We start from the raw sequence: 23,002 nt of genomic DNA, 5'->3' as shown, positions 1-23,002 counted from the left end.
ATTTGGGAAGGATTCATAGAGGAGCTAATGTTTGAACTAGACCTTCAAGGTTCAGTGGTTTTTTGCCAGCTAGAGAAGGAGCAGAAGGGCATTCCAAGTCAAGAAGCAGCTTGAAACATGGAAGAGCACAGCCTCTTCCTCATGTATTTGGGAGACTAGCCACTCATGCGTATGGGCAGGTGGGTGTGCACACTGAGCAGCAGAAGAAGCCTGGAGAGGAGGCTGGGACTGGCTCACAAAGGGCCCTGAGTGCCGTGCTTCAGGGACTGGACCAGCCTGTGTGGATAATAAGGTGAAAGGGACATAAGTGATGCCTAAGTAGGGAAGTTCCTTGTGGTCCGAACGCTCTCAAAGCTCAGGAGGTGATCATTTTAATGGGAGTGGGAGAGTGAGATTTGTGGGGAGGCTATCTTAGTCTGTTTGCATTACTGTAACAAAATACCACAGACTGGTGTTTTGTTATAGGATGTATTTGTCAGAGTTCTAGAAGCTGGAAGTCCCAGATCAAAGTGTTCTGGTGAAAGCCCTGTCCTGGTTTGCAGAGTGTGGACTTCTCACTGCGTCCTCCTGGGTGGAAGGAGCTAGGGTCTCTCCAGAGCTTCTTCTATAAAAGCACCAATTCCATTGCCTGCAGAGACTAGCAAAGAGACTACAGAGTCATCTAGATCAGAGGCAATAAAATCCTCACTGAAGCAAATGACTGCCGGAAAGGAGAGCAGTCAACCCATTCAAGAGACACTGGGCAGGGCTGATGGACAGCGCTCCAGGCCTGATCGCGTAAGCGAGAGAGACATTTGGATGACTCCAGGCTCCCGGTGAGGGGCCTTAGTGGGTGATGGTGCCCCACACAGAGGTGGGGAATGTGAGGAGAGTGCAGAGGGAAGGGAAGGTCACAAACTCCATTTTAAACAGTTGGGTTGGAGGCTCCTGTAGGATAATCAGAGAGATGCTTACAGGCAAGTCTGGAACTTCAAAGAAAGGCCAAAGGACTTCTGAGATTGGATGGATCTGAGATTCTGGAGCACTAGGAAGGTAATGCTGTCTAGGGGTGGGTGTAGGAGAAGGTGTACTGAAAAAAGCAAGACACTTAGGGACACAGAAGGACAAGAGGGACAAAAAACACGCCATCCTTTTGATCCTCGTTTTCACCTTGAACCAAGAATTGCTTTTGCTAGAGATTCTTCAGTCTTCAAACTGCATATGCAAACATCAAGATTAGATTCGTACCTTTCAGTTAGAACAAGACATTACCTGTCCTGTAATTCAAGATTTTGCTCAAATACATTAGCCTTTGATTTTCGAAATCCTTCTTTCCTTAAAATGCACCAAATTTCCATCTGTGCTTGGAGGCAGAAAGCTTCCAACTTAAAATGAAAACTCAGTGATCAAGGCAGCCTTTTTCTCCGCTGAATCTCACACACACCATGTTGTCAAAGGCTCCTTGTACCAGATTAGCAGAATTCCCCTATTTTACCAATTTACATAATTTTTCTTCAGCCATCTAAAAGAGTACTTCAGGATTTTCAAATTTCCTTCTAGCACATTAAACAGTAAGAAAAGGCTACATGCCCCCCACTCACCAAGGCATCTCGTGTGCCCAGGAGAAAATGTTTATGGACAATTTAGCCTGAAGCAAATCTGCCATCAGCATTTTTATAAACCTCAGAGAAAGAAGAAGAAACAAAAGCTGTTGAAATGTGAAAATAATTAAAGAAGAGACTTTCCCAGGGAACAAACATGGCCCACACTGTACAGAGGGAAGAACAAACAAACTTTGGGGAGGTTATGGAGCTGTAAAATCCTTGTTTACTTCTGAAGAAAGAAATAAAGTTGGAGGAAAGCCACCAGCTCTGCACAATAATAAATCAAGTTCCAGTGGGTGGGGGAGGAGTTAGACTATAAATCCAGGGCCCAAAACAAAGCAACATTCCAGCAGTCCCTGGCGGCGTGTGAACCTGTACCGTTTGATTTCTGCAGAGATCTGGATCCGGCCCAGTGTCACCGTCTTCCCCAAGTCAGAATGCCCTGTGTGCTCCTCGGAGTGATCACCGTGTCAGAAAAGCATTTGGTTTGGGTTAAAACTGCTGAAATCAAGTCCTAGAGTTGTTCGAGTTTCAAAAGAAAGGGGAAAAAAAATCAAAACACCCTAGTTCCCTCTTCTTCTCAAGCTGAACTCCCCACAGCAGTTTCAGCAGCGACAGACACCACCAGGAACTCAGTCAGGCGCAACCAGGGCCGGCCCAGGAAGGCCAGGAGGAAATTCCCACACGCTGCCCTTTTGGGAAGGGGAGCTCCCAGGCCTCTTCGCACCCAGGCTTGGGGTAAATCTGCCTGTAAAAGGTCACAACTGCACAGCCTCCTCACTAAGGGACTTTTCTCCAGGCTAACACCTCAGGTTTCTGGGAGAGGGAGGTCCTGTTACCTGTTCAGTCAATCTCCTAGAAAGGACACTAAGAGTAGCCTAGAAGGCCAGGCCTTTTAACTTGACACAAACACCAGGTGCGAAGCTGCTGCTTTCCCATTTGGTTAATAGACAAGTAACTTTCATGGCCTTGGACCTTCAGACTTTTTAAATGGAAATGAGAGCAAGGAAATTTAATTCACTGAATATTGATCAAAGGCCTACCATAAGCCATGCTCAGCCCTTTAAAGTGCAGCATCTTGTCAAATCCTCACAACAATTCAATGAGATAAACATCATCATCATTCCATTTTACAGAGGAGAAAACTGAGGCTGAGAAAGTTCACATCATGGGTCCAATAGTACACAGCCAGTGGTGTGAACTGGATGCAAACTTAAATCTGTCTCTAGCTTCATTTTTCTTAACTACAAAGCTCTTTTGTTCTGATAACACAAGGTTCCTGCTTGTAGGAACTGTGGCTAACTAGTTAAAGAATAGGAGATAAAATTTTACTAAAGTTAGCTTCATTAAGAGTTGGGTAACAATAATAACAAGGAACAATATTGCTATGAAACTACCTATTATTGAGCATTTACTATGTCTAGACTAAGTACTTTATATATATTATTTCAACCACCCCACAAAAGTACCCTTTGAGGAGGATGGTATCTCCATTTTATAGGTGAGTTAACTGAGTCAGAGTGGTGAGGAGTTTCCCTAATGTCACCTAGCCCATAAGTGACAGAACAGTCTCAGGGTGACAGCTAGGTTCTACCAGTGGTGCAAAGACTGGTTTTGAGATAGAACTTCAGGGTCTTGGTGGACTCTGCAGAATATCACGTTTGGTAAATTTTTTTTAAGGCTAAATATATAATTTTTCACTATGTTAGATGCTACCTTAACTGATTTCTGGTACAGGCAAGGATCAAAGGCCTAAGTGTAAATATGAGAACAAAATGAATAAAACTATCCCTTTGACTCCATTCCCTTCCTGTAACAGGCAGAGAGGGACTTGACTTCCTCAGTGGGTTGCATCAGTTCAGCACTTGTGTTCCGTGGGAGCGGGGCTGGAAGCCACCCCCACCACCTGGCCACGCTGTGTTATCACTCCTTGATATTAAGATAAAAGCAGCTGCCCTTTATGAGCATCTCCATATGACAGGTAAGTTATTATCCTATTTTCTAGATGAGGAAATTCTGGCTCAAAGAGGTTAAGTGATTCGCCCAGGCTGAAATAGGCAGGTGATGAAACAACAGGGACACACACTCAAGTCTTTTGATATTTTCTGAAGGGCTATTTCAAGCACCCCATGTTAGTTCCACCCCTCATTCTTATTTCATTTCTTATTTATTTCCTTCACTTGCTTTATTAGCTTCCTGTTGCTGCTCTAAGAAATTATTACAATCTTCATGGCTTAAAGCTACACACATTGATTCTCTTATAGTTCTGGAGGCCAGACGTTGGAAATCAGTATCACTGGGCTGAACTCAAGGTGTTGACAGGACACAGTCCCTCTGGAGGCTCTAGGAGAGAGTCCGTTTCCTTGCCTTTTCCCATGCCCTCAGTTGCATCCCTTGTATTCCTTGGCCTAAGGCCCCTTCTCCATCTTCACAGCCAGTAGTGTAGCCATGGTCTCTCTCTGTTTCTGCTTCCCTCTTCTCCCAACAGTCTTTTCTGTTGTAGTCAAAGCTCCTCTTCTGGTTCCATCCACACATTGCCTCTTTTCCTTCCTTTCAGGCTCTGTCAGAACTCCCCCTGTCCCTCCTATAATCACACCGGTGATTACATGCAGGGCCCATCAGGATCATCCAAAATAATCTCCCCAACTCAAGATCTTTAACTTAATTACATCTTCTTCCATGTCAGTGTATTCACGGCTTCTAGAAATTAGGACCTGATACTTTTGGGAGATGTATTTTCAGCCTACCATGCTTGCTTTCCCCCTGAAAAGTGCACTTTGCATTATTTTTCTAGGGTTGACTTTGGTCATCCACACTCTCTTGCCTGATGTCCTTGGTGACCGTGGACACTAATACATTTACCTGTTTCCAGGTTTCCAACGCTGTGTGCCAGTTGCCTCATAAGAGCACTCAGTCCATGATGCCCCCTTCTTTATGCAGTTATAATGAGAATGACTGACACAAGGTAATGCTTGGTTGAAAGTAAAGTGCAAGGAATTAAACTCATAAAAAGGAAAAAAAGTACATTTGGGGAGCTGACAACCTAATTGAGGCAGAGTCACTCACCTGTGAAAAGCTGCCTGGTAATGCCACGGACTGTCCAGTAAATGTCAAGTCATGGCGGGCAGTGGGAATTTGAAAGAGAAAAGGTGACTGTGATCAGGAGAGGTCATGAAAGCCTTTCTGGAAGGGCTGCAGACTGCAATAAGATTTAAACATCAGCTAAGATTTGCAAGACAATAAAGGAGCTACCATATTTGAGCACCATCTAAGTATTTTATATCTGCCATCTCATTTATGCCTTGTCACAACCTGGGGTGGTGGGTATTAGATGTTAACTAATGAGGAGACCGAGGCTTGATCAGCGAGATTATGTCCTTTTCTCAGCTGAGTGGATGGCAGTGTTGAGGTCTGAACCTCCTGCCTGGAGCCTGTACACCTTATACACTCTACACTCTCAGCCTGCAGCTCTGGCCTCAGGGAGGAGTAGCGGTCGTGGTTGTGGGGACCAGAGGGCCTTGGGAACATGGTGCCCACATCGCAGGAGGCCGGGGAGCTGAAACCACACCCCCGACCTGCCTGGCCTAAAAGAGGCTGCATGCTAGCAGCCTGCAGCCTGTCTCGGGCTCGCAGATGTATTTTTGGAAGGGCTCGAGCTGTGTTTAAAGGACATCTAAAGCCAATCCCTGCAGCTTAATGTAAAGACTAGCCATATCAGCTTGGTGAGGGGGACAAATTTTCATTCCTGCCAGGCAAAATCCAACTGGCATTAGGAAAGACAGGAGTTCACCACTTTAATCTCCAGACTTGCAGAGGCATATGAGTTTGAGAGTCCTGGTTGAACAGTATCTTTCAACATTCAGGCTCCCATTTTGAAAAACAAAATTAGATGTCCTCTACCTTCAGTGTTAATTACAATTTCTAAGTAATGTCAATATGCTGGCTGAAAACAAATCAAAGCGCAACTGTGTTTTCAAGCAAGCCCTCCGCATATGCTGCCTCGCACTGCTGCCTCAGCATCACTGGTACGACTATCTGAGACTAAGGATAATTCTTGTCAGATGCTTACTGCTTTAGTGTACAAAGCATTTTCATATCCTTAGTTCTTATTATCCTCAGAAAAAAAATGGTACAAGTCAATGGTTACTATTCCTGTATGCAGATGAGAAAATTCCTTAAATTGGCAAAAGGACCTATTGGAAAGAGCACTGGTGTTGAGTTCAAGCTCTTCTAAGGTCTCAGTCTGGGGCTTCCTTGTCCTGAACCTTGATCTCTATATCATGAGGGGCTTGTCAGATAAGATGGTTTGTATGGACCCACTGACTGAAATTCTGTGAAGGAAGAAGAGAATTTTACGATTCTAAACACATGTACTATTCTTTGCAATGGCTTAAAATTGCCCAGATTTAAAATAAACTGTGAATCTCAGTGGGAGGATTGAAAGTTTTAGCATCCACGTTGCTCTTCAGCACCAGGCCCATCCTGTGCCTCTGTGTGCCCAGAAGGCCCTGCTGCTAGGTGTCCTTATAGTCAGTCAGATTTTTAAAAGCCCACTGTGAAAATCTAGATCAGTCTTTTGAGGAAAGCAAGGCTCAGAGAGGTTCAGTATCTTACATGAGGACACGCAGCTGGCGAGTGACAGTGAACTAGAGTTCAGGGCCTCAAGCACACAGGACAACAGTCTGTGGAGAGGTGTTCCAGGCAAAAGCATTTTTCTTTTCTCAAGTTCTGATGGCTCTCGGGGTTGAACATGAAGTAAATTCAGATCTGGCCTCGAGGTAGGGCTCCTTTATGTCAGATTCAAGCACCACTACCCCAGGGTCTTAGGTCTCTGCTTTAAATGTACACATAAGAACTGATTGTATCATAAGGCAACGTTGTGGAAATGTCTGAGCCAGTGCAGGCACTTGTTTGGGTCTCAAACAAATGCTTTGTGATTGGCTGATGGGGCCTAACAGGTGGTGGTCTGTTCACCTGACCAGGCGGTATCATCCATGAGACAGTGGATGGAGCACTGCCTGGAAGCATCCTGAGTTCTGTGTTCCCCAAGTTCATCTCCATCTTACCCACTGCACTGCAGAATCTCCTCCACCCCTCTCTTTACTTTGGTTTCCTCATCTGGAAAATGGGAAAACGATGCTCATTTTCAGCACCATTCTCAAGTTTACAATAAGCCTGGGTTTAAATCTCAGCTCGTGTGTGATTTGGAGCATGGTATTTAATTTTCTGAGCCTCAGTTTCTCCATTTGTCTATCAAAGATGAAGATTATGTCTCCAAAGGGTTGTTGTTAAGATGCCACAAGAGCATGAGGGTAAGGAGTCAGGCCCTTAGGATGAAGACAGCCATTTTTGTTAAAATACAAATGAGTTTTGGGTAACAGAAAAAGCTGCTGAAATTGAAGATGGAGGCATCACAACTGCTGTGTTACCATGACTGTCCTTCCCAGATGGGCCTGGACCAGAGCCAAGGCAGTGGGAGGAAAGAGAGGCCTGAGCATGAGAGCAGCTCTAGGAACTCTCAGTCCCAGGGGCATGCCACTTGGGCACAGGTGTGGAATATATCCCACTGCCATCTGGGGCCCTGAAGACACACCAAAAAACCAAAAGCAACAAAAAAAAAACAAACCCCAAAATGACCACTAAAAAGCAGGCCACAGCATTTTAAACCTCCCGTTGGTTTCGCCTTTCCTTCCCCAAGTATTGTTTTTGGGAAGGGCTGTTTCAGCCACAGCACTGCCAAGAAAACAGGGTGGTTTCCCTTAACCACTGGCCATGAATATGTGCCTTTTCCTAAGCTGTGGTGCAGGAGCTCACAACTGACTTAAAAAAGTAATAAAATTTGTTACAAGTAAACTCTTATGTTTTTTTGCTGTAGGTCTTAGAAGAATGAGTTTCATCTTCTTTTCAACTCATTAAAGACTATGTTCCCCTCTACAGACGAACTGTGTATCATGAAGTGAGGGCATTCTGGGAAATCAGCTGCCATTGTGTTCCATAGGGAACAGCAGGGTTCGGGAGCTCTTACTTAAGGATCTGCTCACTCGCTACTCTCCAACAGACACACATCGCTCCCCAGAGCACCTGATCCCTACTTCCCTCAGTAGAAGTTCTACTATTACAGCCCTTATTTATTTCCCAGAATCTGACAAGTTAAACATTTGCAAGGATTTACTGGGTGACATGGTGCTGTGGAAGAGGACAAGCTCTGGAGGCCAGAGAGCAGGGGTTGAATTCTGACTTTGTTCCTGACAAGCCGGGTGATTCTGGACAAAACTGCCCAGCCTTGAGCAAGGTATTCACATCTGTGTATTTGCCTCAGCTTCTCCATTTTGAAAATGGACATAACTCATAGTCTGTGGTAAGAATTAAATGGAAAAAAAATGCATATAAAGTCTCAAGCGCACAGTAGGTTTTCAATAAATGATAACTGTTCTCAGCATGACTAATTATCAGCAAGAGAAATAGGTCTACTCTGCTAGGATTCTGAAGAGGATTTAAGGAAGGGATAATTTATAAGGATGGAGTGGGGCTAAAGGACCCATATAAGGGATACTATACTGAGACCACCCAGTCAGCATCAGTGGGGAGCTGTCACCACCCTTAGACCTGGAGGGGAAGAGGAGGGCCCCATGTTGCTGGAGCCTGGTCAGGTGGAGGTGTGGGAAGGGGACATGCTGGAGCTGCTGTTTTAGAGGAACACAGCCACTGACGATGCTGGGCACAGAGCAGGAGGGAACAGGGGGGAAATATCCCAGCCTTTCCTTCTCCCACCCTCTGACGTCTTGCTGACACCTGTCACTGACCAAGAGCAACTGGAAGACAGAGGTGGGGAGGCCCCTGATGCAATCACAGAGGCCAGCCTCCCAGGGCAGGCTGCAGACCAGAGAGTAAATCTCAGTGGGAAGAGGGTGTCAACGGTGAATCACCAGGCTGGTCAGAGAGAGGAATTCTTTGTAATTTACATATTGGCTAGTATTAACCAACCCAAACCATAAACAAAACTCCTGCAAAAATCCTATGGAGGAGATTGTAATGACATCACTTCAGGCCTAAAATCCCTACATTGGTTCCCCAGTGCCTAAGGAGATGGGCCCCCTACTTACCGGGGATCCTCTCCCAGGCCTTCTCTATAGGAGCATCTCCTGCCTTTGTGCTACTTGAACTTTCTGGAATGTCCCTGTTCCATCATGCCTCTCTGCTTTGTATTTGCAGTTCTATTCAAAACTTCCAATGGGTGAAAAGTTGACTGGTGAAAGTCCTCGCCAGTCCTCTGTCCCTGTCTTCTCTGCTCGGCCAGCTTCTTATCGTCCTCCTACACTTGGGCAGGGAGTAGCGCCTCTCGGCAACGTACGTTACCCGGCCCACTCTCAGTTCTCCTCCAGAGGCCGTGGATGTTCTGAGTTAGGCTCCGGAGCCAGGCTGCCCAGCTTGCTATTCCTGGCTGCAACATTTCCTAGCTGCACCATGCCACTTAATCTCTCTATGCTTCAGAATTATCATCTGTTAAAGGGGCCAAATGATAGTACCCACCTCATATGGTTTTCCTAAGGATTAATTCAGTATATACAACTCACTTGGAATAGTGACTAGCATATAGTAAGCGCTTAATATATGCCAATTTATTTTTATTTTTTTATTACCAGTATATCATACTACTTGATACATGATGGTATAAGCCAAGGCTTATTTTTCTGATTGCTACAATGACTCCTAGAGCAACTCTACAACTGGGTCTCCGAGTGTATTCTCAATGCCTAGTGCATATAGTAGGTGCTCAATAATTGATTGGTGAGTGAATGAATGAAGAAGGGAATACAGGAATGAGGAATGATATGAGGACTCAAAGTGAATTTTTGTAGTATAGTTTGGGCTTTCATGTGAAACACACCATAAGCCTTTTCTCAAAGATATGAAAAGCTAATGAAGTCAGATCAGAAAATTCAAACCCCTCTAGAGCAAAGCAGAGCCACCCAGCTGGGCAATTCCCCTGCAGGCCTAGATTGGGTGGGTCCTTGCCCTGGGCAGCCAGCCACTTTCTAATCTACTTGTGTGATAAAAGAAACAGATCCCCACCCTTCACACTTCCTCCTCCCAAGTTAGAAACAAGAGCAATGATCCGCATTCATGTCTGAGCCTCAGTTGTCTCTGGGGAAGACACACACTTCCCCCTGTCCAGGGAAAATTACCATCAGGACATTCAAGGGTGGAGGGCTGTGATCAGAGAATCCCCAGGGTGCGCCTGCATGCTCACCAGCTTGTTCCGCCCTAGGAGCAGCTGTGTGCACAGGGGGGAGGGATGCAGAGGCTCTGCCACAGACCCCCGGCACCCCTGAGGCTCTTCCAGGCTCCCAGGACACCCTCCTTCCATCCATTTATGTTCCTTCCCATCATACTCAGTTAAAATAAAATGCAAGGTCCAACAAATCCCACCTGATCTGCTTCCTGGCTGCCTCTCAGCCCTCATGTTCTCCACACTCAGCCTTACACACCTCACTTGCAGGCAAGGCCTCTGAGCTGTTTCTCCAGGCAGGGAGCGCACTTGCTATTTCCTTACTTAAAAGGCTCTTGCTTCAGGCATCCTCATGACTCATTCATTTATGAGCTCTTTCATTTACAGACAATTTTTGAATGTTGGTAAAAAAGCATGCAAAATTTACAATCTTAATCATTTTAAACTCTACAATTCAGTGGCATTAAGTACATTTACGTTGTTATGCGTCCATCACCACTATCCATCTCCAGAACTTTCATCCTGCAAAACTGAAATGCTGTACCCAGTAAACATGAACTCCCCATTCCTGCTCCCCCAGCTCCTGGAACAACCATTCTACTTTGTGCCCCTGTGAATCCGACTACTCTAGGTGCTGCATTTAAGTGGAATTACACAGTATTTGTCCTTTTGTAACTGGCTTATTTGCTTAGCATAATGTCCTCAAGCTTCATTCATATTGTAGCATGTGTCAGCATTTCCCTGCTTTTTAAGACTGAATAATGTTCTATGCTGCCTATACCATATTATCTTTAACCATTCATCTCTTAATGGACACTTGAGGTGCTTCTACCTCTCGGCTATTATGAATAATGCTGTTATGAACATGGGTATCCAAATATCTGTTTCAGTCCCTGCTTTCATTTCTTTTGGGTATATACCCAGAACTGGAATTGATGAATCATATGATAATTTTATGCTTAATTTCTTGAGGAAGCGCTATACTGCTTTGCACAGCAGCTGCACCATTTACATGTGCAGTAACAGCGCACAAACGTTCCAATTTCTCCACATCTTTGCCAGCACCAGTGATTTTCTCTTTTGAGTTTTAATGATGTACAAATAAAGTCCAGCTCTTGCCTTCCTGGAAATCAGAAGACAGCAAAATAAACCTGTATTGAGCCATACATGGAACTAAGCCGACAGATATTGTCTCATTTAATCTTCACAATCTCCTTACAGTGAGTAGTTATCCAATTTTAGTGAAGAAACCAAGATTGAAGTTAAGTGACTTGCGTCCTGCTTATAGAGCCAATATATGTGACAAAACTGAAAATACATGTTTCTGAGACTCAAAAGCCTATGCTCTTTTCTCTATGACAGTTGCTCTCAGATTTTTTTTTTAATTTAACTGAGCAGAGAAATCTAAAAATAACTTTGGGGTACCAACAGAGTATTGCTTAATTTTTATTTGGTGAAACAATAATATCGGAAAGCAATTAATGTACCATGATGTCACTTCTTGCAAAGGAAGAAATTTTAACCACATAACCTTTGGAAAAAACACACACATGATAAAGTTTATTCAACTGAATAAACTTAGCTTTATGAAAACTCACTCCACTGTCCATACTTTTTTCACTGCCCTGTTACAGTAGTAAGAATTGTGTCTCAAACTGTGGCCACTCTGTCTTCTAAGCTGTCAAGTGCTCCAGCCTCTCAGGTCCTGAGCTAGGTCCGGTAGGAAACACCAAGCCAAGTGTGAGCTGGCCTTGCGGGGAATTTAGATATTCATAGAACAGAGAGAATTGTGTCCCTTCAGGTTAGACAGCCTGCTCTTAAAGTGCCAAGGAGGTAGGAAGCTTTACAAAATCCTGCCATTTCTGCACCCTTCATGACCACTCTTTTTTCTCTCCTCCTGGCTTTCACCCATTCAGGTCCCACATTCCAGAAGACATTACAAACTTCCATACAAGAGCCACCATAAACAAAAGGTAAAGATGAGCTGTGGATTGCAAAAGTAGTTTGCTAAATATATAAAGCAAAGTTTTGTATAATATTACATAAAAAGTCAATAAGAGAATCAGTAAGAAGAAAAGAGAAAGGTTTAGACAATAATAACCAACTATTTCCCTGACCCCATCTCACCCAAATCTAAACAGTCCTCCACACCCAAACAGAGAAATTGCTCTAACGTAGAGATTGGATCAGTCATGCTCAGCTGTGCAGTGGGTTGTCCTCTTGTGAACAGCTCAGGATTTGGGACCACACTGCCTGGTTTCCACCCTAGCTCTAGCTTTCTGACTTTGAGCAAGTTAGGTAACCTCTCTGGGTTTCAATTTCTTCCTCTCCATGAGGATAGTTGCATGTACTTCATAAGGTTGTTGCATAAAATGAATAAGTTACTACTTCTAGAATTTGCTACTTTAGGACATGCCTGGCACATGGTGAATGTTTAAGAGTTATTAGGATCATCTGCAGGAAGCCCTCCAAGATCAAAGTTTCCTCCTTGTTTGCCAAAGCTTTGGTACCTCTGGAAGACCCTGAGCACCCTTTTATCATAGTATTTTACCACATTTTGAAGAATTATAAGGTATTAGCCATGCAGAAAAGTATAGAGGATAATATAATGAACAGTCTTGTTTCTTCCATCTGCTCTTCAAATATTATCATTTGATTTTGCTTGATTCAGACTTTTTTTAAAAAGCAGAAAGAAAAGCTGTGGTCTCTTGGGATCAGTCTCCAGTCCTTTCTCTCACTTCCTGGATGTGGCCACTATTCTGATTTTAATGTTTCTATTCCCTTGAAAACATTTATGCTTTATACATAAGCAATATGTCATTTTGCATGTAATAAAACTTTATGTAAATATCATGCTATAAATATGCTCCTGCAATTCCCTTTCTCACTCAACATTATATATTTGAGATTTATTCATGTAGGAATATGAAACTCAAGATTTTTATAGATGTCCTTTATCAGATTAAGGAAATTCCCTTTTATTCTTAATTTGAAAACCTGTCATGAATGGATGTTGCTTTTTCTGCATCTATTTTCATATATTTTCTATTATAATAGTAATTACATAGTTTCTATTTATCTGTTAATATGGTAGATTACATTCTTTGATTTTTAAATATTGAACTATGCTTGCATTCCTTGGATTAACCCCACTTGGTTGTAAACTCTTATCCCTTTTATATACTTCTGGATTTAATTTGCTAGTATTTTGTTTAATTTTTTTGTTTGTTCTTAGTGTCAGGTTCCATAAGATGAGTTGGGAATTTCTCTCTCTTTCTATTTTCTGATAAAGACTGTATATTTCTTCCTTTAGTGTTTGGTACGATTCACCAGTGGAATCACCTTAGCCCAAATTTTTCTTTGTTGGAAGGGTTTTTACTATAATCTAACTTCTTCAAAAGATACAGACTTGTAGGCCATGTTTTTCTTAATAAGTGAGTTATGGTAGTTTTTATTGTTTAAGGAGTTCTTATACTTCATCTAAGTTGTTGAATTTATGGATACAGAATTATTCATAGTATTTTCCTAGGATCCTTTTACTATCCATGGGTTCTATAGTGATAGCCTATCTTTTGTTCCTGATATTGGCAATTTGTATCTTCTTTCTTTTTATCTTGTTTTTTCCTCATTCATAATAAAGTTCCAACTTTCCCTTTCATATCATTTCCCAACCAAAAAGATTTCTTTAGCAAGCTTTTAGAACAGGTCTATTAATAACAATTTTTTTTGTTGTTATATTTCCTCCACCTGACAATATTTTGCCTTTGTTCCTGAAGGCTATTTTCATTGAATATAGAATTCTGGATTGACAGTTCTTTCTCACAGACCTTTAAAAATTTAGTTCCACTGTCTTCTAGTCTCCATGGTTTCTGATGAGAAATATGCAGTCATTGTTCCCTAAATATCTCTAGTTACTTTCAAGATGTTTTTGTTTTATTTGGTTTGACTATGATGTATCTGGTATGTTCTACATTGAATGTACCTTTTTGGGGGTTCACTGAGCTTTTTGAATTTGTGAATATATCATGTCTTTTATCAAATTTGGGAAATTTTCAGCCATTATTTCCTCAAATATTTTTCTGCTACTAATTTCTTTTTCCTCTCCTCTGGGCCTCCAATGACATGTATGTTCTTTTGATATTGTCCAACTGTCTGTGAAAATGTTCTCTTTTTTCTTGATTATTTTTCTCTGTGTTTTCCAGATTTGATAACTTTTATTACTCTATCTCAGTAGTCAGAAAACTATAGTTCACAAGACAAATCCAGCTACCTGTTTTGGTAAATAAAGATTTATTGGAAAAAAACTGTGTCCATTCATATCCATATTATCTGTTACATATGTTGTTACATATCTGTTACACATTTCCATGCTAGCTGAAGAGATGTATGGTCAGCAACACTCATAACAGAGTCTGTATGGTTAGCAATGCCTAAAATATTTACTATTTGTCCTTTTATAGAAAAATATGGTCAATCAAGTCCCTAATCTAGTGTTAGGTTCATTGAGTAGCTCCACTAATATTGATCCCCTCTAGTGAAATTTTATTTCTGTTATTTATTCTGCTTATTTGTTTACTTCTGTATTTTATGTTTGTTTATTTTTTAGTTAAAAAATTTCCATTTTTTAAATAGCTTCTATTTCTTTGCTGAAAACACCTATCTTTCTATTTGTTTCCATACTGTTTGCTCTTACTTCATGGAGCATGGTATAATAACTGCTTTTAAGGTTTTGTCTGATTCATTCAACATCTGGGTCAGCCTGATGTTGGTTTTCATTGATTGATTGTCTCTTCTTGTAAGAGTTGTTGATATATTCCTGGTACTTTGTCCTTTGTATATTGACTAATTTTGAATTATATCTTTGACATTTTGAATATTATAGGACTGTGTTCTGTTAAAAGCCTCTGAGAAATATTGGTTTTTATTTTTTAAGCAACCAATCAATATAACTAAGTTTAGACCACAAGTCCCAACCTGCCTTCTACAGGCTGCGGTTTACATGGTTTATGCAGTTCTATTGCCAATTTAGTTTTCACTGCCTCTGCTGTGCTATTAGGATCTGTGTGTCCACCACCCAGGGTTCAGTCTGGGGCCTCAGAAGTGGTCTATACTGTGGTTCAGTCACAAGTTTTGTTATGCTTTGGGTCAGTTCCTTGTATGTGCAGCCTGGCATTGAGCCCAGAATTTCATATACAAGTTTAAGGGACCCCTTCCTTAAGCTCTTTCTTACCCCCACTCTCCCATGTCTAGGTTCCCATTTCCCTGGTGTACTGGATCAAAAGCCAGGGTTTTAGCCTGCCCATGTTGGCACACATTCTTCACAACTGAGTCCACCTTGAGAATGAAGCAGTGAGAGAACAAGGGAGGAAAAAAATAGGTAAATAAAGGAGATTTCCCTAAAAGTCTTTACACCACAGAGATCCCATTTCCCAATTCTTCTAGTCAGAGGAAGAATTTTTTCCAAGAGTTTTAGGTGCCTAAGAAGTTGCTATTACCAGTACAGGAGTGTAGTTCATGATGAGGGCTTGCCCTGAAGCCAAGCTAAAAGAGTAAAAAAAGTAAGATAAAATGAGATTTTGCTTCTACCCCCACTCTACACATAACTTTTTGTCTTGCAGGTCCCATTCTTCTCAGTCCTACAGCCATAACTAGAGAGTTTGTTTGGGAGTTCTTATTATTCATGTTAACTGCACAGTTTCAGGATTCAGGATGCCCTAATATCTAAGCTAGGAAAGACAGGAAGAAGAAAAATACCTAGGAAATTTAATACTGTGATTGGTAATTTTATGTGTCAACTTATGTGCCATGGGGTGCCCAGACATTTAGTCAAACATCATTCTGAGCATGTCTGGGAGGGTGTTTTAGATGAGATTAACATTTGAATAGGTAGACTGAGTAAAGCAGTTTATTCTCCCTAATGTGGTGGGCCTAATCCAACCAGTTGAAGGCTTGAATAGAATAAAAAATCTGACCCTCCCATGAGTAAGAGGGAATTCCTCCTACCCCACTGTCTTTGGCCTGGGATTTCAGTTTTTCCCTCCCTTTGGACTCAGACTGAAATATTGGCTCTTGCTGGTTCTCAAGCCAGCTGAACTTTGGACTGGAGCTGGACCATCTGCTCTCCTGGTTCTCTAGCTTGCTGACTACAGATATTAGGACTTGTCAGCTTCCATGACTGCATGAGCCAATTCCTTATAATAAATCTCTCCATTTATTTAGACACATCATAATGTTTTGTTTCTCTGGAGAACCCTGACTAATACAACTCCATATCAGGTTTTTTGAGTTGTGATTTCTCTCCCCAGCCTACCTGCAATTGTTTGCTTTTTCAGAATTCTCAGATAGTTGCTTTCTGTATTCTTTCCAGGGTTCTTAGTTTTAATTAGTGAGAAACAGGTTGGAGTATGCTAATTCCATCTTAGCTGAAATTAGAACTACCCAGTTCCCTTATTTTTGACCATTGTATAGTATTCCACTGGATGAGTATACTACGATTTCCTTATCCATTTTCTGTTGACAGGCAATAGGGTTCTTTCCCCATAATTTCTGTGACTGTGTGCTGAGCTTCTTCAGAATATATACTTACATGGGAAGCAACTAAAGTATAAGATTTAGCCATTATCAAATTTACTAGATAGCACCCAAATGAGCTCCAAAGTGGTGGTGACAGTTTAGACTTCTCTTAGCAATATGTAAGTCTTCTCACTGTTTCATATACTCATCAACTTTTGGTATTGTCAGATTTTTAAGTTTTTGCTAATCTGATATGTATGAAATAGTACCTCAGTGTTTTATTTCTGATTATTAATGAGATTGAGCTTCTTTTTAAAAGTTTACTGCCCCATTCATATTTCCTCTTCTGTGACTTATTTGTTTCATTGGTTCTCTGTTCTGATTTTGGATTTTTAAAACTTGTTCTTATTGATATTCTTATTTAATTCTTATATATAGTCTACTGTTACTAATATATGTAGCAATTACTTTCTCCCATCTAGCTCTTGCTTTTGTCACTCTGTTTATAGTGAATTTTGAAAGATAGACGTTTACATGTTTTAATGCCAGAAGAATCTTTGTTGATGCCTCCTACTCCCTTGCTCTCTACATTATATTAGTCTCTGAGTCCTGTTGATTTTTCTCTCCTGTCTCTGCAATCTGTCTCATGTCAGCTGCTCCTGCTCTGGGTCAGGCCCTCCACGCTCTGTCTTGGACAATTGGTTTTGTTTCTTAGTGGCTCACCACCTTTCCATTCTCATCTAGATACACTGTCCCTATAGGAACTTTGAAGAGCACAAGTTAGACCATGCTATTCTCCTGGGTTAAAACCTTTAATGTTTTTCCTTCTCCTATAAGATTAAGTGAAAGCAATTCTGCATGACTAACAAAAAACAAACCCCCCACCCCCAACCCTGGCCCTGGCCATTGTTGGCTTCTCCAGCCTCATGCATTATTCTACTCACATCTGTGCTCCAGACATACTGCACCACTCCTTTCTCCTCCAGCACACTGGGCATCTTCACACACCAACTTCCTGACACCTTTATATTTAGCATAATCATGACAACTCTCTTTTTCCCTTGCCTCAACAAATGTTACTTAAGCTTCGAGGTGGGGTAGGATGCTCTGACCTGTTCCAGACACACCCATGGAATTGCATTTAATTCTCACAACACTCTCAGTATAGACCAGTGACCTCATTTTACAGATAAGGAGGTTGATGTTCAGAGAAGCCAAGCTATGCTTTCTACAACTAAGTGGCAGAATCAGAGGGTGAATCCAAGTGACTGCTGCTCTAATTATTGATCTATAGTCCTTCCTGGTTCATGAGGACTAGGTTTGAGAGTTGGCTCTGCCATTCACTTGTTTTATGACCTTTGTCAAGTCATTTCCCCTCTCTGAGCCTCAGTTTCCTAATTTGTAAAATAAGAAAATTGTACTCAACAGTCTGTAAACTCCCTGCCTTCCTGAAGACAGAATTCTCTGCAGCACCCACATAGTCCTACATGCGTTCCTTCAGTTCAGGGCTTCCCACTAAGCAAACTCAACTCTGGGGATGAGCCCAAGTTAGAAACCTCACAATCCTCTCCTTCAGTCTAAAATTTTCACACCACTTTCTGAACTGGCAAATCCTGCCTCAGGTCAGCCTGTCTAGGCTCATGTCTGGCTTACTGTATCTCTTCTTGAATCCAAAAATCTATTAGGAGAAGAGAGATGGTGAATCTAAACACAACATTCTTAAGAAACCACATTAAATTCTTCTCACTCCCTGAGTAACCACGTATAATCCATTGCTCTGCTCTGAGCCTTGATGTCCTCACCTGTGAAATGATGGAGGCTGGTTTTCAGTAGATGAGGTCCCTTCCAGATCTAAACTTTTATGATGCTGGGACATTACAAACCACCTGTTGCAAGAATGTGCTAATAGGAAAATGAACCACAAAACAAAGACCCATTCTCCTTGGGTGAACCTCACCTCACAAACTCAGATGTCTCTTTTGGAATATAGTGGTCCTTCCTTATGTGTGGAAGACATGTTTCAAGACCTGCAGTGGATGGCTGAAACCATGGATAGTACCAAACTCAATATACACTATGTTTTTTTCCTATAGATACACACTTATGATAGTTTAATTTGCAAACCAGACAAAGTAAGAGAGATCAACAATAATAAAACAGAGCAATTATAGCAATATACTGTAACAAAAGTTATGTGAATGTGGTCTCTCTTCCAAAATATGTTGTATGTATTCATCCTTCTTTTTGTGATGATGTGAGGTGATAAAATGCCTACATGAGATGAAGTGAGCTCAATGCCATAGGCACTGTAGTGTACATCAGAAGAGGATCACCTGCTCCTGGACCATGGTTGACCACAGTAAATGGAACCATGGAAAGCAAAGCTGCGGATGAGGGGGGATCACTGTAATCAGCTATTATCCCAGCTTCAAGGTCAGATTGGAGGGAGAGTTCCCAAAAGAGCAGGATTCAAAACTGAGGAAAGGAGGGAAGGAAGGAAGTAAAATAAAGTTCCATCCAACCCAGTCAAAACATTTAGGATGGGAGAAAGGCTTATACTGACTCCAGAGTCAGGTGGTCATAGATTCAGCTCCCCATTCCATTGTTCACTGACTGTATAACCTTAAGCATGGCATGTAACCTCTCTGGACCTGTTTCTACATCTGCTTAAATAAAAAGAGGCTAATCATCTTGACTCACAGTTACTTGTGAGACTTAAAAGAGATGGCATGTGAAAGTGGCTGTTTAGTACAGTGAACAGTGAAGGTATGCCAAATTGCTCATTTTTGTTTTTGCATGTTTTCTATTTAAAGAGAATCAGGGACTGCCAAGAAAACACAAAGAAGCTTAGGGTCAGATGTTTTCAGGCAAACTTCTATGGAAAACATGCTCTGGGAGCATCCTGAATCACAGTATCATAAAACTAGAAGTGACTCTAGCAATTATCAATTACAGAATGATTACACCAGCTTTAATCCCCTATATCACCCACTGTCCACCCCTGCTTGAGTGTTGGCCCTGATAGAGGGGGAGTTCACTGCTTTATAGAATAGCCTATTCATAAAGAAAGGTGAGTTGAGTCAAATCATTGAAACTTCAAATGTCAGACCCTTTTAATAATGAGGACTTTCTCTCTTCCTTTACAATCCAACCATCACCAAACTCCTTGCAGTTTTCAGGTCACTCCATGTTCTATTATTCCACCCAATCTCATTCTTGCTTTCTCCTTTCCTGGGGACCATCCTCTTTCTTGGCCCTCTTCTTTGCCTAAGGAGACTCCTACTCATCCGTTAGGATGCAGCCAGAACATCACCACCTCTGAGAGGTCCTCAGTGGGCTCCCACCCTACACTGGGTTAGGTAGTCCTCTGGGCCCCTAGCTCCTGTTACTGAGCACTCAACTAACACAAGTGGAATGATCTATCTACATACTGGTCTCCCATCAGACTGCGGTTTCTCAAAAGCAGGAACCTTCCCCTACATATCTTTATATCCCAGCTCCTCCCTCAGGGTCTGATTCAATAAACGGAAGCTGTCTGAGCTGAGCTGCCCAAAGGGGCAGAGAGGCCTGTGTAGAGCAGGCACTGGCTGTGTTGTGGGGAGGGAGGGGGCTGCCCAGAGAGTGTGTGTGTGACAATAATCAGGGCCTGGATCTAGTCTCCTGAATAAGAGGAAAGGCAGAAGAAAGGTTTTCATTTCAAAAACGCTCTGGGGATTGTTTTGGTTTTATGTCTGTCTGACACCAGCTGAGTTCATGGAGAAATCTGTTGATAGCTTTGTGACAGACTTTTCTTTTCTTCTCCATTATAGCCAACAAATTGGTGGAATGCTGGACACATGTCTCAACCAAACTGTGCTTCAGAAATAAGATGGGAACTGTTCTTTTGTTTTTTCTTTTTTTGTATTTTTTTTGAACAAGACAATGGGGTATAATGCCACTAAGTCATTTCGGTCATTTGGGAGCAGGAGGGGTGGACATTCTGCCAATTCGTGTACCTGACTTTCCACATGCTAGTTCACAATCTGTGGGGTTACAGTTGATGTCTAGGTTACACATTGGAGAAACTAAAAGCCTTTAAGTTGAATAGCCTTCAACTAGTGCTATATCTGGGAGGAGACCAATTCAGATATGATCCCCAAATACATACTTCTTTACAGTTCCATAACCAATGAGGTAAAGATTATAAGTTACCTACCAAATATCCATGTTTCCCTTTGTGCTCAGGTATAGAACTTCTCTCTCTGGGCAAGTTGCCATTTAGAATAGACATTTCCCAGCTTCATTTATAGTTGGAGAAGTCACGGGATAAAGTTCTCAATAGTATACAGTCAGAAGGGATGAGTACGCCTTCAGAGAAGACTCCTGAAAAGGGATAGAGTGAGTGCCCTTTGTTTCCCCTGATTTCACCTGCTGCTAAGCCTGAACCAAATGTGATGCATGGAACTCCAGAAGCCATGTTGGACCTTGAGGTGACCTTGAGGATAGAAGCCATGTACTAGAATGTGGAGGCGGCTCCTGATAACTATGGAGCCTGCAAGCAACTCTAGACCTTCAGAGGAAATCCTTGTGTATTTATTAAGCCTCTGTTTCTGAAGCTGAAACAACACTTAGGTCCTGGGCCAATCACAGATTCACAGTGGGGCTTCAGGCAAGTTGTTTAAATGTTTTAGACCTTAGTTTTTCCATCTGGAAAATGAGTCAATTTAATTAGAAGGACATTTCCAATGGTCCTTTCTAACAGTAGGGTACCAAATATATAGTGAAATCATGAACAACCACCACTGCTGGGTCTGAAAGGACCACAGAATGGAAGAGCCTTTTTGCTGGGGCTTTTCAAGGTGCTAGGAAGAAGTAGAAGATTCATACAGTCATCACTCATTCAGTGTGGTGGGTGCTGCAGCCCAGGTTCCCAATTAAGGCCATCTGCTCGGTTGTCAGGAGCATCGGCCTCTCACAGTGCACTGCTGATTTCCTCACCAAGAGCTGCTATTAGCTGAAGGATGCTGTCTCAAGCAAAGTTATGCCTGCTTTTGAGGGGTGGCCTGTATCCATCAATGGGCTGATGTTGAAAGTTCAAGAGCCTGCCGCCCTCTTGCCTCAGTTTGTGAAAACTTAGAAGGGCCATCCCAGCTGCAGTGTCCCTGGCAACTTCATCCCTTCTCAACCTCTTCTGCCACCCAATCCTGTTTTGCTTAATCCCTCACAGGTGGTGCTCCCAAAAGCACTCACTGATAAACTTTCTGCACAGAAATATCTGTCTCAGAGTCTGTTTCTCAGGGCACCCAGCCTAAGCCTGTTGGTAGCAGGAGTGGCTCTATATAGGAATTTGGAGCTGGGTCACCTGCCAGCTGGCTGACAATTAGGATTCCGTCACTAGGGTAGCACCTGACATGTTGAAATAGGGAGGATTTTCACTCCTAGTGAGTGGAGGTGGGATTCTAGTAAGAGGAAAGCACTGGCTGGGGCAATCTATCAGCTGTTTGAGGGATTTGGGGGGAATGTAGTCATAATTAATACTCTGGAATGAGATGAGTCTACTGAGTGCTATGAAAATATTGGAGAAATTCAGTGAAAGACTGGAAGTGATTAATCACTAATTTAAGACAAAGTGTGAAAGTTGGATGGCCTCCTTGGCAGCATATCAAGAGATTCTCACCTCCTGCAGCTGGAGAGCAGAAAAAACCAAGGGCTGAGGACTTAATTAGAAGGGAAGCATAATTTCAGTTAAAGTATAATCTTCTATTCTTGTGTGACTAAGGTCAGGGTCCTCATTGGGAAGGAGTGGGATCCTCAGATGCGGGGTGAGGACATCTGGGGTGATGCGCTTGAGAACCCAAGAACCTTGACACTACAGCTCTGCCTGAAACTTCTGGGCTGCAGAAGTGACCTGATCTTCCCAATGCTGGACTAACTCTTCCCTCTTGCTTGAAGATGACACAGAGGACTTTGCCTGGCAAGGTAACACATGTCTGTTTCAGGACTTCCCCTCCAGGCCACCAGATCAAAAACTAGGATCAAGTCGCACCATAAACCCCACCAGGGACATGTTGGACCTCCAGGAAAGAGGCTATATCCTGAAGGAGGTGCAGGACCAGATCTACATTAGCAGGTGCCAGGAACATAGGTATGGGATTGGATCCATTCAGATTCACTGGATCCACAGACAGTGGGAAAGTAGAGTTTACTGATACAGGAGCACCTCCTCTGACACAGGATTTAACACATTCATGGACCCTGAGAGAGAGCACCAATATGCTGTAAGGTTGACTGTGGGCATCTTGTGGGGATCATGCAGAAGTGCCCCCACTAAGTGAAATAGAAATGCCAGGAAAAAAGAAGAGAGAAAGAGGTCAAAAGGCTCAGAGAGGTGGGAGTGCTGGGTGATCAGCCACAAGGAGCCAGGGAACCTGAACTAAGTAAGTATGTACTGGGAGACCCTCTGGGGACAAGCACTGTGACCATTTCTTGGGATACTGAGACAAATAAGACACGGCACTGTTTTCAGGATCTGAAGCTGTGATTATGAAATGAGACTGATTTTTAAAAACAAAATCACTTAGAATCAATGTATCTACATGTGTGTGACTCTTCTGAAAAATCCCGCTGGGAGACTCCAGGCTTCTCACTGATGCGGAGGAAAATGAGGGGAAGTAGGACCTCATCGACCTGGGTTTAA

This window comes from Manis pentadactyla, chromosome 4 (genome assembly GCF_030020395.1).
Source record: "Manis pentadactyla isolate mManPen7 chromosome 4, mManPen7.hap1, whole genome shotgun sequence".
NCBI classification, from domain to species: domain Eukaryota; kingdom Metazoa; phylum Chordata; class Mammalia; order Pholidota; family Manidae; genus Manis; species Manis pentadactyla.
The sequence above is the reverse complement of the archived record's forward strand: the minus strand, read 5'-3'. Positions refer to the sequence as shown.